The sequence below is a fragment of the Numida meleagris genome, chromosome 23 (assembly GCF_002078875.1).
Source record: "Numida meleagris isolate 19003 breed g44 Domestic line chromosome 23, NumMel1.0, whole genome shotgun sequence".
Classification (NCBI taxonomy): Eukaryota; Metazoa; Chordata; class Aves; order Galliformes; family Numididae; genus Numida; species Numida meleagris.
In genome coordinates, this window is record NC_034431.1 from 3,009,786 (window position 1) to 3,023,025 (window position 13,240).

Genomic DNA, 13,240 nt, shown 5'->3' on the forward strand with positions numbered 1-13,240 from the left:
GGCACCAAATTCAACTGCTGACGCTGGAAGTGAGGGGCTATCTGAAAGCAAACATGTACTGGGAAATAGAGAAATGCCATCCAGCCATGTAGTTGTGTTGTCCATCAGATTTATTGGTCAGGACAGCAGGCTTGAGAATGTGGAAAGAGGATAGCATACTTGACTTCTTCACTGATAATTTTTTAACTGGGAACTTGGATTTACAATCCATCATTGAGGAATAGCTGGTAGGTGGAAAGCAGGAATGTATATAGTATTCTGCTGTTAACTGACTTGTGAAAACAACTGTGCTTCCTAGTAATAATTCATGATTTAGGATGTCATCTGGGTCATTTTGGCAGGTTTTGCATTTCTCTTTTCAAAGTCGTGATGACTTTTGCCTGAGGACAAATGTTAGAAATGCAAATTAGAAAAGTGTTTGGCAACAAAACACCCTGTACGCTATGGTCTAGCTGCAGTATTTACACTGAAGCATCTGTCTTACTAAAGGAAATTCTTGTAGAAAATTAATTAAACTGGGAAAGCCCTGTGACAGTGCCGTAGCATAACAATATTCACAAGGTATTGACCAGGGATTGCCTGCCAACAAATGGTCTGTATTGAGTTGCCAAGATAAAAGTAAGAATCTTATGGTTAAAAAGCTCCGTGGCAGGAGTGTCATGAACTTCTATTCCACTGAGGGAATGGTTGGTTTCCCTGTGAATTACAAAGTACTGATGAGAAGTGCTATAAAAGGCAAATCCCTTGTGAACCAACATACTGCGGTTGGGCAGTGTAATATCCCACTGTTGGGAGCACTGATCTTGTTTTTTTTGCTGTTTAGCCCTGCTGAAAAGGTACCAGAAATAAAGCCCACGTGAGAAGCCAGGCTGCAGTTCTGGACAAGTGTATATACACCGCTGAATCCTGGCAGTGAAGTGTTCTTCCCTTGGCTTGGCAAGATGTGACACGCATCGAGAGGGATATATACTTGTGTCTGAGCCAGAGAGCTGTAATCATCACGTGAGTTCCCAGCCTGTCTCAACACCCAGAGCTGAGCCCTGCTTCGAAGGTAAAATCAATGCGTGTTGTTCGGAGTTCTAAATATTGGCCTAGAAAAATAGCAAGTGTCCCTTCTGAAATATTGTCTTGTTTTGACCCTGTTCTAAGGTCATGTCTGCTTACAAGTGCTGTAGAAGGACAAATGAGAACGTTTGGCTGTTGTTTAATGCCCTGAGATGTCTCTTGACTTGTACTGTGTGAAGGCTGCAGGCTCCTTGGTACACATGCTCAGGGTCTCGAATTTGTTCAGGTTGTGCAGAGAAGGGGAAAATGGTTGTAAAAGCTTTTGGAGTAAAGAAGCATTGGAATGGATTTGCCTGCGTTTTTCTTCCTGCAGATGTTTACCTTTGGAAATATTAGAGTATAATTTATATGTCTCCTATGCTTGTATTCACAAAACAGGCACTGTGCAGCTTTAGAAGCACCCAAAGATGCAGGAGTGGGTGGTGGTAGGTGGGTGCTCGTTTGCTTTCTGGAGGCGTGACACAGGCTTGTTGCCTTTCCTCTGGGAGAGCAGCAGAGGGAGCGCAGTGGCCTTCGTGCTCAGCACTTTCTTACTTCATTCGTTGCTTTCGCAGCAGCAGAAATATGGTTTTGGGGTACAGTGTGCATGTCTTGATGTCTTAGTACGTGCCTATCTCTGGTTGTAGGGAAGTGCGTTGTGTTGTTTTTTATCTTGCAATGTAAGCGTAAAACCAAATCTGAACTTCAGGTGAGTGTTTCATCGTGCTGAAATCATCTTTCAAAGGCAGGGTGGAACTGCAGAGGGGTTAGGCATTGCTGGCAGGGATGTGGATGAGCTGTGGGATTGGGTTGTGCAGCCAGCTTCCTCCAGTGGCTGCTGGGCTGAGAACGCCTTCGGGGTTCCTCCATTAGCAAAGGCAGAAAGCTGGGAGGATTCCCTGCTTCCTTACTCAGGGAGAGGAAAAGCTCTGAGCCCAGGGTAAAGCTATTCTTAAATCTTCTCATTTTGAATTGAAGTCAGTGACGTTATACTGCAATTCACAGGCCACACATGATGAACAAAATGCTTGTATTGATACTGATAATTTAAGCATTGGCCCTACAGTGCTCTCTGAGTGCCTGCAGCACTTAGCTTCCATGCTCAAGAAAGTGCATGTTCTGTTTTGTGTAGCACTGCTCAGTGTTTATGGGAAGGTGTATTTCTGTGCTCTTACATGGTTTTATTTCTTGTTCATCAGAGATGAGTATGAAATGATGAGGTGCAATAGATGCCCAGCTTTGAAGATGGCACTTTAAGTGGAGCTGTAGTCTGCCTTGATAGCAGTACTGTGTTGACTTTCTATCCTTAGAGACCTGGCACTGTCAATGCTGGTGTAGTCTGAGTGAAAGTTTTATCTCGATTCTATAAAAGGAATTGCTATACCTTGATGGATTTTGGAACTAATGTATTGCTGAGGTGATTTTTGTGTATCCACAAGTGATAGCACGGATAAAATGGATCGTTTCATACAGATATTTCAATGTATCATTTATTTCTTCATTTATCTGAAGAAGAGACAGGTGTGGGAGAAGTGATTGGTCTTGTTATCTCTAGTCCTTGTTCGTAGAGTTTCTTAGGTTTTTACAGCAACGCAGATGTTGGCATTCTGTTGCTTTTTAATGCAGAGAACTGCTTATTGTAGACCTTTTCATGGGGATCATCAAGAAGCCACGACTGTCTCTGATGCACCCAAAGTGACTGTGGGTTATGTGAAGCAGGGAGCTGCAGAGCTGTGTCTTTCACAGCGTGCTGCTGACTGCTGAACTCGCTGCTCCCTGCCTTAAGGAAGTTCAAAAACAGAAGTAAAACTTGCATATTTCTTGTGAGTTGGGGTGGGGTGCAGAACTCAGCCAAGCCCCTTCACGTGCCTTTGACAAACATGAAGCAAGCAATCTGCTGTTGAAATGTTATGTCTCTGAGGAAAAAAAAAATAGAGGCCACAAGTGAGGCACAAGATCTAGGACTTTCTTATTCTTCCTGCTTCTTAGTGCCAATGATATGAACTGTTACTCAATCCTTATTGAATCTGGTATTAAAGGAATTAGGAAAATTGAACTTCTTCCTCTTTATGACTGCCTGGTGCTGCCTAACATTACGCTCGGGGCTGAAAGTTCTTCTTTAAATGTTCTGATTTTTCAGTGTTTCATTTGCAATTATATGTAATTTATGGGAATTTAATAATTCCAGTCTTTTGTTGTTTTCTTGATACTTTTCATCATTCTGGGGCAAAGCAATACATTTTTCCTTTTAAAATGCTCTCTAATGTGCCAGTCAAATATTCCAAACCAGTATATCTGGAGCTTGCATAGCTGACTTGTAGTTTGCAGTCTGCATCTAGTCCTCTGGAACAACATATCCAACCTCATACTTGAGGGATGTTGCAGCCTGTCAAGCAGCAGAGGCAAGGCAACTGTGCAATGGGATGAGAAAGGAACAGTTAAAAGAGGGATGTGAGTATAGACCCGTGTGCAGCTAAAGTTGGGCACTCAGGAAGAGAAAATGGACAGTAACATGAAGATAGATTTACCCCAAAGCACCAGTGCAAACATAGGAAAGGAAGCTTTGGGGTAGAGTGTCACTTGTAAAATATTTGGTGCGCACAGTGCATGTTTCTAAACAGTGCTGTCAAGAAATGGCATTCTGTGGTCAGCAAAGGTTTCCATACACAGCCTCTGGATGGATGTTGTCCATTATTAGGCCTGAAGTCACTCTTGCTGGGCAACAGCAAGATGCTCTTTGCAAGAAAACTTTGGTCTTGTGGCTCTTGCTATTTGTATAATGCAAAGCAGGTCATCGGACTAACGTGACTGAACAAGTAATTGACAACTGATACAGCAGGACAAGATGTTGACTAGTGAGATAATTCACGTCGTAAGGCAGTTGGGGTGCCACAGCCAGATGTTTACTGGCTGGGTGACCTCTATTGGAAAGTGATTAAAAATGAGTCAGTTGGTTGAATGTGGGTTGTCCAAACAGATGGGTTTTCTATTTATTTTTACCATGTGGTGTCCTTACATTGATGTCACGTCACCCAAGAGCTCTGCTAACAGAAAATGACAGTTTGTGAGTACGGAAGAGGTGAGTATGTCAGCTGAGAATGCCAAGATGCTGGCTCACAGCTTGCAACAGCTGCTAGCAGAGCAAGTCAGGATCTTTAGTCACAGTTTGCAAGGCCGAAGGCTGAGACTGACGAAGTGATGGCTCATGGTTTACGAGACCTGACAGCCAGCCACCATTGCATGGATGCAGATTGACCTCTGGTTGGTGTTTCCCATCTGGAACTGTGCTCACAGGTTTGTAGGCAGGGAGCAAGGCTTAAATTGCCAGTGGTTGGAGTGAACATTGAGAATGGTGGGCTTCAGCAGCACAGTGGAGGGTAAGAGTAGAGTGTGTTTTAAAATGGATATTTTTGAATTATTTTTTCATTTTGCCTTTGCACCCTCATTCCCAGAAAACTGGGTGGATTGTAACAGTGGTAGGAATCAGTTGAAGCATTTAATGGAGTGTGTTGCGTCTCTCTCTTCCCTTTATTTTCTCCCCATTTATATGTTGGTATCATTGTAGTAGAATTTGGTAGGCCATTTTAAATGGTGCAGAGGGAGAGAGCTTTCTCTACTCAACTGCACCTTTTGAGATACTTCAGAGAACCTGTGTGTATTTCATTTTTATTGTATTTCCTTCTGAGATTCTGTCATCTACCAATAGCGGTCGTGTTTATGCGCTGGAGGGAAACTCAGGGACTATTCAGAGTGAGAGAAAATGGGCTTGAAGTGGTTCGGGGTGTGACACAACTGAGATGTTTGAGCTGCAACAAGAAGTTGAAAGCAGCATTTCGCCTGTGGAATCTAAAAACCATGTGGGTTCGTGTGCCGCCCAGAGCGGTGCAAAATGTCACCCGTGCAGGCCTTGCACTCGGCCTTGTGCTGAAAATACTTAAGATCAGGAAAAACTCGTTTTGTATTTGTCAAAGGCACGTGAAGGGGCTCGGCTGGGCCCTGTGCCCTCAGAGCCAGTGTCTGTGCTGTGGTCCTGCACTGGCTCTCCTGCCCTTGGCTCCATCCAGAGTTTCATGTGCCCCGGTGGCCTTGAAGGGAGCAACGGGCGTTAGGGGAAGGAGGCTGTGCTCTCATCAGAGCTCCTTCATGAGCAGAGTGCGTCCCCGTGCTCCATCCTGGGGCTGTCGGAAAATGGCAGCAGACCTTTCACCTACTTTCCTCTTGGGAAAATGCCCTCAACTTGGATTTACACTGGGTATTGTTTGGCTGCTGCTGAGAACCAGTCCAACCGCTCGTTCGATGCAAACTGGTACAAAGTCAGTTCTGTAAGAATTACAGTTATAAGGTTGGGGCTTGGCTAGCAAGGCCGCACAGCCACATGTTTTCCAGCAAAAAGGAAAAGGTAAAAGTGAACCAAAATGTATTCCAGAGGACTGTGTGGGCCAGGAATGATGGTAGCCACGTTCAGTGACCCACAGGTTCTTATAGGAAGGGACAGGCCCTCATTCAGTGTTAATCGTTTTTAAAAGAAGTTCACACGTGAATGTTGTTTTGAATTGGGTCATAGCTGCTACGTTCTGCTTCATGACATAGTGGCATCTGTTTAATAACAGCCACAGGGCTTTTTCTTAGGGCATTTTTTCATTCATTCTCACCTCTAAAATAATTATGAAATGGACAGACAAAAGATATTCTGATATTAAGATAGTAGGAATAATAACTAGTTGATTTTTAAGGAATAAAGTCTCACGCTTTGTGCTGTCTGTTACCCTGGCTTCCATATAAAATCCATTTCTGCACTGTGCAGCCCTCAAGTTTATGGAAGTTTGAGTCACTGTTGGGAGACAAGGTGGGATTCTATGCCTGATGGGGTGGAGATGATGTTCACAGCATCTTTGAATTCATATCTCCTCGTAGTCCATGTGACTTTGGGATTGGCTTGAGACAGCATGGTTAATGTTTTAAAAGGCATTTCACACAGGATGCTAAGTTTTGTTAGATGTGACATATACTCAAGTGTTTTGTAGTCTTGTTTTGGCGAAACATTTGTATTCAACCGTTCTGGAATGTTGTCATCAATAGAAAACATTTGCTGAGTTTAGCTTTTTCCATGTAGATCGTCTCCTTTTGTACATAATTTCTACAGAACTTCATTATTTATTGTGCTCAGCCCCAGGAAGGCCCCATCACCCCATGGGGCTGCAGAATGGGGCTTTTTTAGCATCGCACTTTAAGGCTCACAGACAGCCCTGGGCAGCCTGTGCATGTCCACTATGTGCTAGGGTTGTTTTTCCCCCAGTAGATCAAATGAGGTCAGGAGCATCATCACCTCCTTATAGATGGAGATACTGAGTCACAGAGGGGCAGCAGCCTGTAGAAGAAGAATCAGGGAATCTGCAGTCCCAGCATAGCACGGTGACACTGTGTTCACAGTGTCACAGCTCTGTGGTGTGCTGCACTGCAGGCTGCTGCTCTGTGGGGCTGTCAGTCTGCTCCAGGGTTTGCACAGCTCACAACCTGAGCGCTCCCACAGTGAAATCAGTGGCACTAGTGAGGTCCCAGTGAACAAAGAGACCCGAGCTTTCTGCTTGCTTCATTTGTGTCCCTTTGCTGTGTAATTTGCTTGATGGCTGCAAAACATAATGGGATGCCCTGGTATAAAATTGCTTAGGATGAGATACAGCTCATCTAATTTAACTCTGAGGCTGTGCTTGTCACTCAGTTTGTCTTTATAGCCAAAGGGAAGAAAGAAGCACCTCCAGACAGCAATTCGTCTCGTTTGTGCTAAGCGTGTATGAGATAATGATTACCCTGTGGAGGCATGCAGCTCTCTGCCTGAACAGAGGAGGAGTCTGGAAGAATAATTTGGATGAAATCCCTAGCTTTTGGGAGAGGTGAGTCCTGTCCTTAAGAACAAATGCATACAGATGAGCCCAGGTCACACGTTTTAAACGCTAGCACAAGCATTTCCCAAGCAGGTGGCACGTTTGGATTTGGCTTTTGTGTACAGATGTGTCAGAACGAGTCGCAGATGTGGGCACGTGTTGTCCTTGGGCTTCCGCTGAACGCATTGTGCCAGGAATTGAGCTTCTGTCTGTCACATCCATTTACCATGGAGAAAGATTAGCTGCTAATGCTGATTTTTACCAAGAGCGGCTCTTACAAGCCCCATCAAGTTCTGCTTCAAGAGTCAATTATCCTGAATGCATCCGGGCTGAGTGGGTTGGTGAACAAGCTAAGTGGGGAGGAGAGGCTGCCTATGGTGGCCAAACCGTGTTCAGCGTGCAGAGCCCTACAAGTCAGTGGATGGTGGTTGAGGTCAGTCATGAGTTACGTGCAAATAAGCATCGTGGTAATATCAGCATGCAAACAAGCTGAAATAGCTTGGCAAGATCTCTGCTTTTGATGAGAGGGAGAACAAATTGAGTTGTCTTGGTTGCGGCTCTGCCCCAAGCGCTCCTCCTTGCTGCCGTGCAGCCTGTCTGCACAAGCACTGTGGCGGGCCACGTGCTCCAGCTGAGCTCCTTTTGGAAGTCAGTGCTGATGGACCATGGGTACCCCCACTTCCAGGCACCTCCCAGGGCAGGGGAGGTCAGGGAACAGCTGCACCCTGCAGCAGGGCAGGCTCTGTTGGCACAGGAGCCAGCTGCAGAGCTGGAACAGCACAGCCACATCAGCGCTGTGCCCACGGCCATGAGCTCCGCTGCATCCCAGCGCTAATTGGTGTTTGCATAGCGCTTTGCAAAGATGGAAAAATTGCTTAAATGCAGATGATAAATAGGTTGGCTTCCAGAGCCTCTGTATAGCTCACCCTCTCAGCTAATTAGGCAGTTAGGCAGTTGGCATGAATGTAAAATAAAAGATTGAGTCAGACAGCTTTTTTTCCAGCTTGCTTCTGACTAGACAGCCTTATTCCCTTTCAAGTGTGTAGATGAGCTGTGAAACCGTTTGGGTTTAGGGAACTGTTAGTGGAGGAATGTGCAGCATTTTGCCATCTCGATTCCAGGAGGCATCTTAAAAGCCATCTCTCTTAATATGAGAGCTGTTTGGTGATGAGATTTACAGTGCTTAGCGCCATCATGATAATTTTACTTTAGAAGTTCTCATCCTTCTTGATGACGATGGGAATTTAAATTTGGAAATGGGCACAACTTAGTTACCGACTTGGGGTTTCGTTGGCCACTATCCATGTGCTTTTTAGCTGGCAATAGTAAACTTGGTCTTTGTCTGCTCATGTAATTGTTTTAAACTGTAGTGCAATTTGGGCAGCCAGGACAATAGAGACAGATAATGCATTAGGGATGGCTCGAAAAGTTCCAAAATGTATATTATTCCTCTCTCTTAAGGAAAATGTAGTCGTGGCAAATTGAAATACATGAGTTAGTGTTTTCTTCCATGGAAGTGAAATCTGGTACTTTGATAGCTGACATGGATATGATAATGCCTCATTTATAGCTATTTCAGGACCCTGAAAATTTCAACTTGTTGGAAAAATGAGGCTTTGTAATCATAGCGTGTAGAAATATTACGCTGCTGCATCGCTTGAAAATAAATTACTCTTTAATGTAATGTATTTTAAGATTAATAACTGAACATCCATTCAAGAAAGCTCTTTGGGCAAATAACTACATTTATTGGGTTGGTATATAAAATCAGAAGTGTATTCAAATATTCCTGTCTTGCAGATCATCCCGAAGTGTATTATTCAGCTGCTGAAGTGATACTACAAAATGAGAATCATTTTATGTTAAAATGCACGCGAAGCCGAAGGAAAGGAAGAATTCTATGCTACACAGTGGGAAAAGAAGACTGAAATACAGCAGTGAAACAATTGAGAGGGCCTCAAAAATTGAGAAAGGGAAAATAGCATCATAAGGAGAGCTAGTTGTGATGCAGTATTGGTCTTGTGGGAATTGTCTTGCACTCTGAAAAGTAATTTTGTGATTTCTCCTCACCAGAATGATGAGCGGACTGATTCTGCACAAGGTAACGTGTTCAAGTGAAACGTGAAGTACAAAAACTGAAAGCTCAGTGTTTTTGGAGCTGCCCGTTGTGATGTTGGGTTCTCTGAGAAAGAGACAAAAATGAGCGTGTTTGCATCAGGGTTACAGCAGTTGGATTTGGATCCATCAGAGGTAACTGGCACCACATCACAAAGCTGTATCATCCCCGGGTAAGATCCTCACTTACGCCCTTTCCCCCAAATCCATCTCAGCTCCTGAGTCACTTAGCTATGGGTTTAAGCCCAGCCACCGTGGGCTTTCCCTCTGAGCAGAGGCTTGACCCACTGCATTCAGCTTCCTGCTCTGGGTTGCCCTGTAAGGTTCTGTCTTCCCCATTGGACTTCATGAACCTGAGGTAAAGCAACAAGGTGCATTTGTCCTTCGTGGTGGGTGGCTTAAAGTAGCTGGAGATGAAGAGCATGCCTGCTTCTGCTGCTGGTCAGCATTCTGTCCTGTCCACCTCCAGACACATCCCTGCTTGTTACCAGCTGCTTTTGTGGTAACTGCGTGTGTGCAAAGTGGTAACCGCCACTTTGCAGCACTCCTGCAGGAAGTGCCACTGACAGATTTTGCTTTTGATTTACACCAACCCCCATTACTCAGCAAGAGCAAGCTGTAAATTAGTGCTTGAGAAGTATGAAATGAATGAATGTCTGCTGTTAAAGCAAGCGGCCTTCCAGAGCACGTGAAGGGCTGCCAGGTACTCTGCTCTGGATCCACGTATGATTTGCATATGCTTCACTTCCTTATGGAGATGAGTCAGAGATGAAAGAGTTTCAGTCCAGTGAGGAACTGAGCATCTGCTTGAAGTAGCTGCACGTTCTTGATTTCTCCTGAGAGCGAGGTAGTGGGGGCTGTGATACCTCCTGCAGTAATCTATGGGATGGGGAGTATCAGGAGAACAAAATGAAAACCCGTAGTGTAGCAAGCCAACCAGACAGTGCCTAAGCATTCCCAATGGGATGAGGTAGCTCGACTCTGCTTGTCCTGGAGCCAGTGCTGTTCCTGTCCCTTTTGTGTAAAGCATTCTCCTGGTTCCTTCAAACCTTCCCTGAAGTTCCTTCATTCATTTTTTGCATCAGCTTGTGGTGCTCTTGGCACTGCACTTCCTGGCATCGTCTCTCTCTGTGTGTTTCTAACCTATTAAATGCTTTTCAGCTGGAGGTTTTGCCCTGTAAATTGTTCTTTTCATGCAGTGCAATATATACTGGGCTGTCAGCTGTTATTTACGGTCTAGAAGCAAGTTCTGAATCTTCAGAACTGCCCATTGTGTGATCTGATGCTCAAAACTAAAGGTGCTGGCTGCATGCATCATGTTTCTTGCAATTGAACGCCCAGCTGGGGCACACAGTGCTGTAACCTCACATCTACATTCGGTGGGCACATCCTTCTGCAGCCTCATGGTGAGCGTGAACATGGATTTTCTTTTGTTATGTGCATTTCTCCTGGTTTTCGCCTTTAGAGGAGAGCCTGGCTGCAATACTAGTGTAATAGGCAGGAGAGGGAGCTTTCTCCTTTGGATGTCACATTGCTGGCTGTGATTAATTCCTTTGGTTTTGTGAGCATGGGGTGTCGTTGCATTATGAAGCGTGTTTATGGAGATAATCCACTTATCAGCACAAGCACATGTTCTCTCTCCACTAGACAACAAATTATTTCTGTCCTCACTGAGAGAGATTATAAGGGCTATCCTAACCTAGAGGAACAGGGGAGGACATGGCACGAGGCTGATAACATCAGAAACAAAAGCAGAAGCAGGAGACAAAGAAATGAATTTATTAAAGAATGGCTGCAAAATACAAGTGATCTACTTCAGCAACTCATCCATCAAGGGGGTTTGGCCTTGCCTCACTGTAATCTAAATTGAATCTAATTTAGATTCCAAGCAAGGGATGGGAATCCTTTCCTGAACCAAAACAAGCCTTGCCACCTCCTACCTTTCCATTACTCATTCCTTAATTTGTTTGGGTTTGTTATGTAGGACACTCAGGAAGAATAGCTTAAAGCTGTGTGTGCCTGTGCTGAATCTGATGTTGTAATCACTGCTTTGCCATGCATTGGGCTGACTTTTTGGTGCACTGAGAGCACGCAGAACTGGCAGCATGTCTCTACCCAGGGCCCCCAGCACCTCGGTGTGAACATCTTCCTCTTCTCTCCTGAGTGCTGGCTCGCTTGCTCTGCTGCTTGACTTCGTCTGGGGGAGTCCACTGACCCCTTGTGCTCGAGCAGTTTCTGTTTTTTCACTCTAAAAATCAGCTCTGCTGATGCCTACACACATCTAGCCCACCCCAGAGACAGGCATTGGCAGGTAGCTTCCTTCAGTTTTGAGATGCCCTGCTTGCTGACCTACTTTCTGTTCTTGCATTATGTGTTGATAAACAGCAAAACTCAGCCTCTTAGCCTGCGTATGTCTGGAAAGACTAAAGGGCAGAACTGCTATCTTCATCTTCATGCTCATCAGCGCTGCGTGCCCTATTTTTGTATTGGTAGCCAGCTTGTGCTTGCCAGCCTCCTTGCAGAAAGTGTTACGGGCCACGTGAGAGGTGGTTGATTAAGTGCTTGGAGGCAAGCAGCTGGTAATGGGAGTAAGTGTGGGAATGCTGCTTCATTCGCACTTCCGAGCACTGCAACAAAGAACAAGAACCTCTCTCACACATGAACTGCATTCTAGACTGCTCCAGGGAAGGGCTGGGGAGTTTTGTTCAGGTTGCAGTCGGAAATTCCAGCCAAAGCCAAGACTGGGTTGGCCTCAAAAGAGCAGGACACAGGTGGGAAAACATTTCCTTTCCTGGGATTCCTTGAGTGAGTATCGGGGTCTGCTATGCAAGGCAGGCAGCCAGTTCTGATCCGGTAGCTGTGCTCTCTGCTCCACCAACCTGCTGTAGTGATGCCCTGCGCTCTCCTGTTTCTCTCTGAAGGAATCCCCCTGCTGCTGCTCAGCACTGTCATACTGTTCAGCATCTCTGTACCCAGTGAGAACTGCCATCTCATTGCATTATGAGCTGAAAGGAATTTGCAGTTTGGTGGTCAGGATTGTTGAGACACCTCATGAGATAGCATATCAAGTATACATCTTGGAGATAGCACCTACTCGCAGCTGGGAGCTTGTGTTGTATTTTCCAGATGTAGTCAGAAGACTTCAGCCTTCCAAGCTGGCGTTTTGGCTTTGAGACTAGAATAACATGCAGGAAAATCTGTCTGCTGCTGGGAACATTCCTAAATGCATGAAGATCTTCGTTACCCATCTCAGCCTGCGCTCAGGGTTTCTAGAGGGCCGTAGCTATTTGCAATTTCAGTTGTTTGCAGCTCACTGCATGCGAGTGCCTTAATGCCCCAAGGAAAAAAGTAGGGGAACAGGAGGGAAAAATAAAAGAAACATTTCATTCTGAGATATCACCGAAAGGAAAGGTGATTTTGTTATTGGATCACAGTTAGCCGAGGAGGCTCTGAAATTAAAATGGCAGAATTTGGTTTAGTCCGGATATGTTGGCCCAACTGTTCATCTGTTGTTTGTACAACAGCCACAGCAATGGGACCCTCAGTCACCAGAGAAGGATAAAGAAACTTCTCTGAGCTGCGCGGGATGCTGTGAGGTTACCATTCTCTTAACATCTTCCAAATGCACAACTGGAGCCAGGTAACTGCGCATGCTGATGCTGCTAACCTTTTCTGTCAGAAGAGAAGATTTTGGTCCACTGCCCTGCTGTGTGCCTGCCTCTCATGGTGTCTCATTTCTTCCTGTATAGAAGAATTGTGAAGGAAAAGGGCCCGGCGCTGTGCTGTGCTGCTGCAAGAGCTGTGTGAAATTGTGTAAGGTAAGAAGACGCTGCCATCCTCAGCAGGAGAAGGCTTCTGCTACTGCAGTGCTTCCTGTTCGCACATGGGCATCCAGGTCTACCACGAGCAAGATGGGGAAAAGAAGGGACTGTAAAGCTTTGCCTGGAAAGGGAAATGAGTGAGAAGGTTTTGCTGAGCAAGCTGCGTCAGGGCAGAAGGCCAGGATTGATAAACAGGCCCGTGCACGATCATGGGGCAGCAATGAAGGTATGGGGTCAGCAGTGGGGCGGAGGCCGTGTAACCTGGTCATGGCAACAGGAAACAGGAAGGCAGGGGCCCTCGCCTCAACCCAAATTTAATCTGTGGCCTTCAGCAAAGCACTTGGCCTCGGTCAGCCCCCGTGCCTCCTGCGGGGGGTT

General features: G+C 45.5%; 1 protein-coding gene across 8 annotated transcripts in view; it reads left to right on the plus strand.

Moving 5' to 3' along the window:
* The window catches only part of LOC110387723 (zonadhesin-like), a 113,412-nt gene that overhangs the window by 90,329 nt on the left and 9,843 nt on the right, over window positions 1-13,240 (plus strand). For 5 of the 8 annotated variants that reach the window (XM_021376205.1, XM_021376210.1, XM_021376212.1 and 2 more), the window contains 4 exons: window positions 824-1,051; window positions 6,777-6,935; window positions 8,727-12,681; window positions 12,791-12,859. The gene's annotated coding sequence lies outside the window, so the exon portion shown is untranslated. Of the gene's footprint in view, window positions 1-823; window positions 1,052-6,763; window positions 6,936-8,726; window positions 12,682-12,790; window positions 12,860-13,240 lie in introns of all 8 variants that reach the window. The other 3 variants (XM_021376209.1, XM_021376206.1, XM_021376207.1) reach the window with 3 other exon arrangements.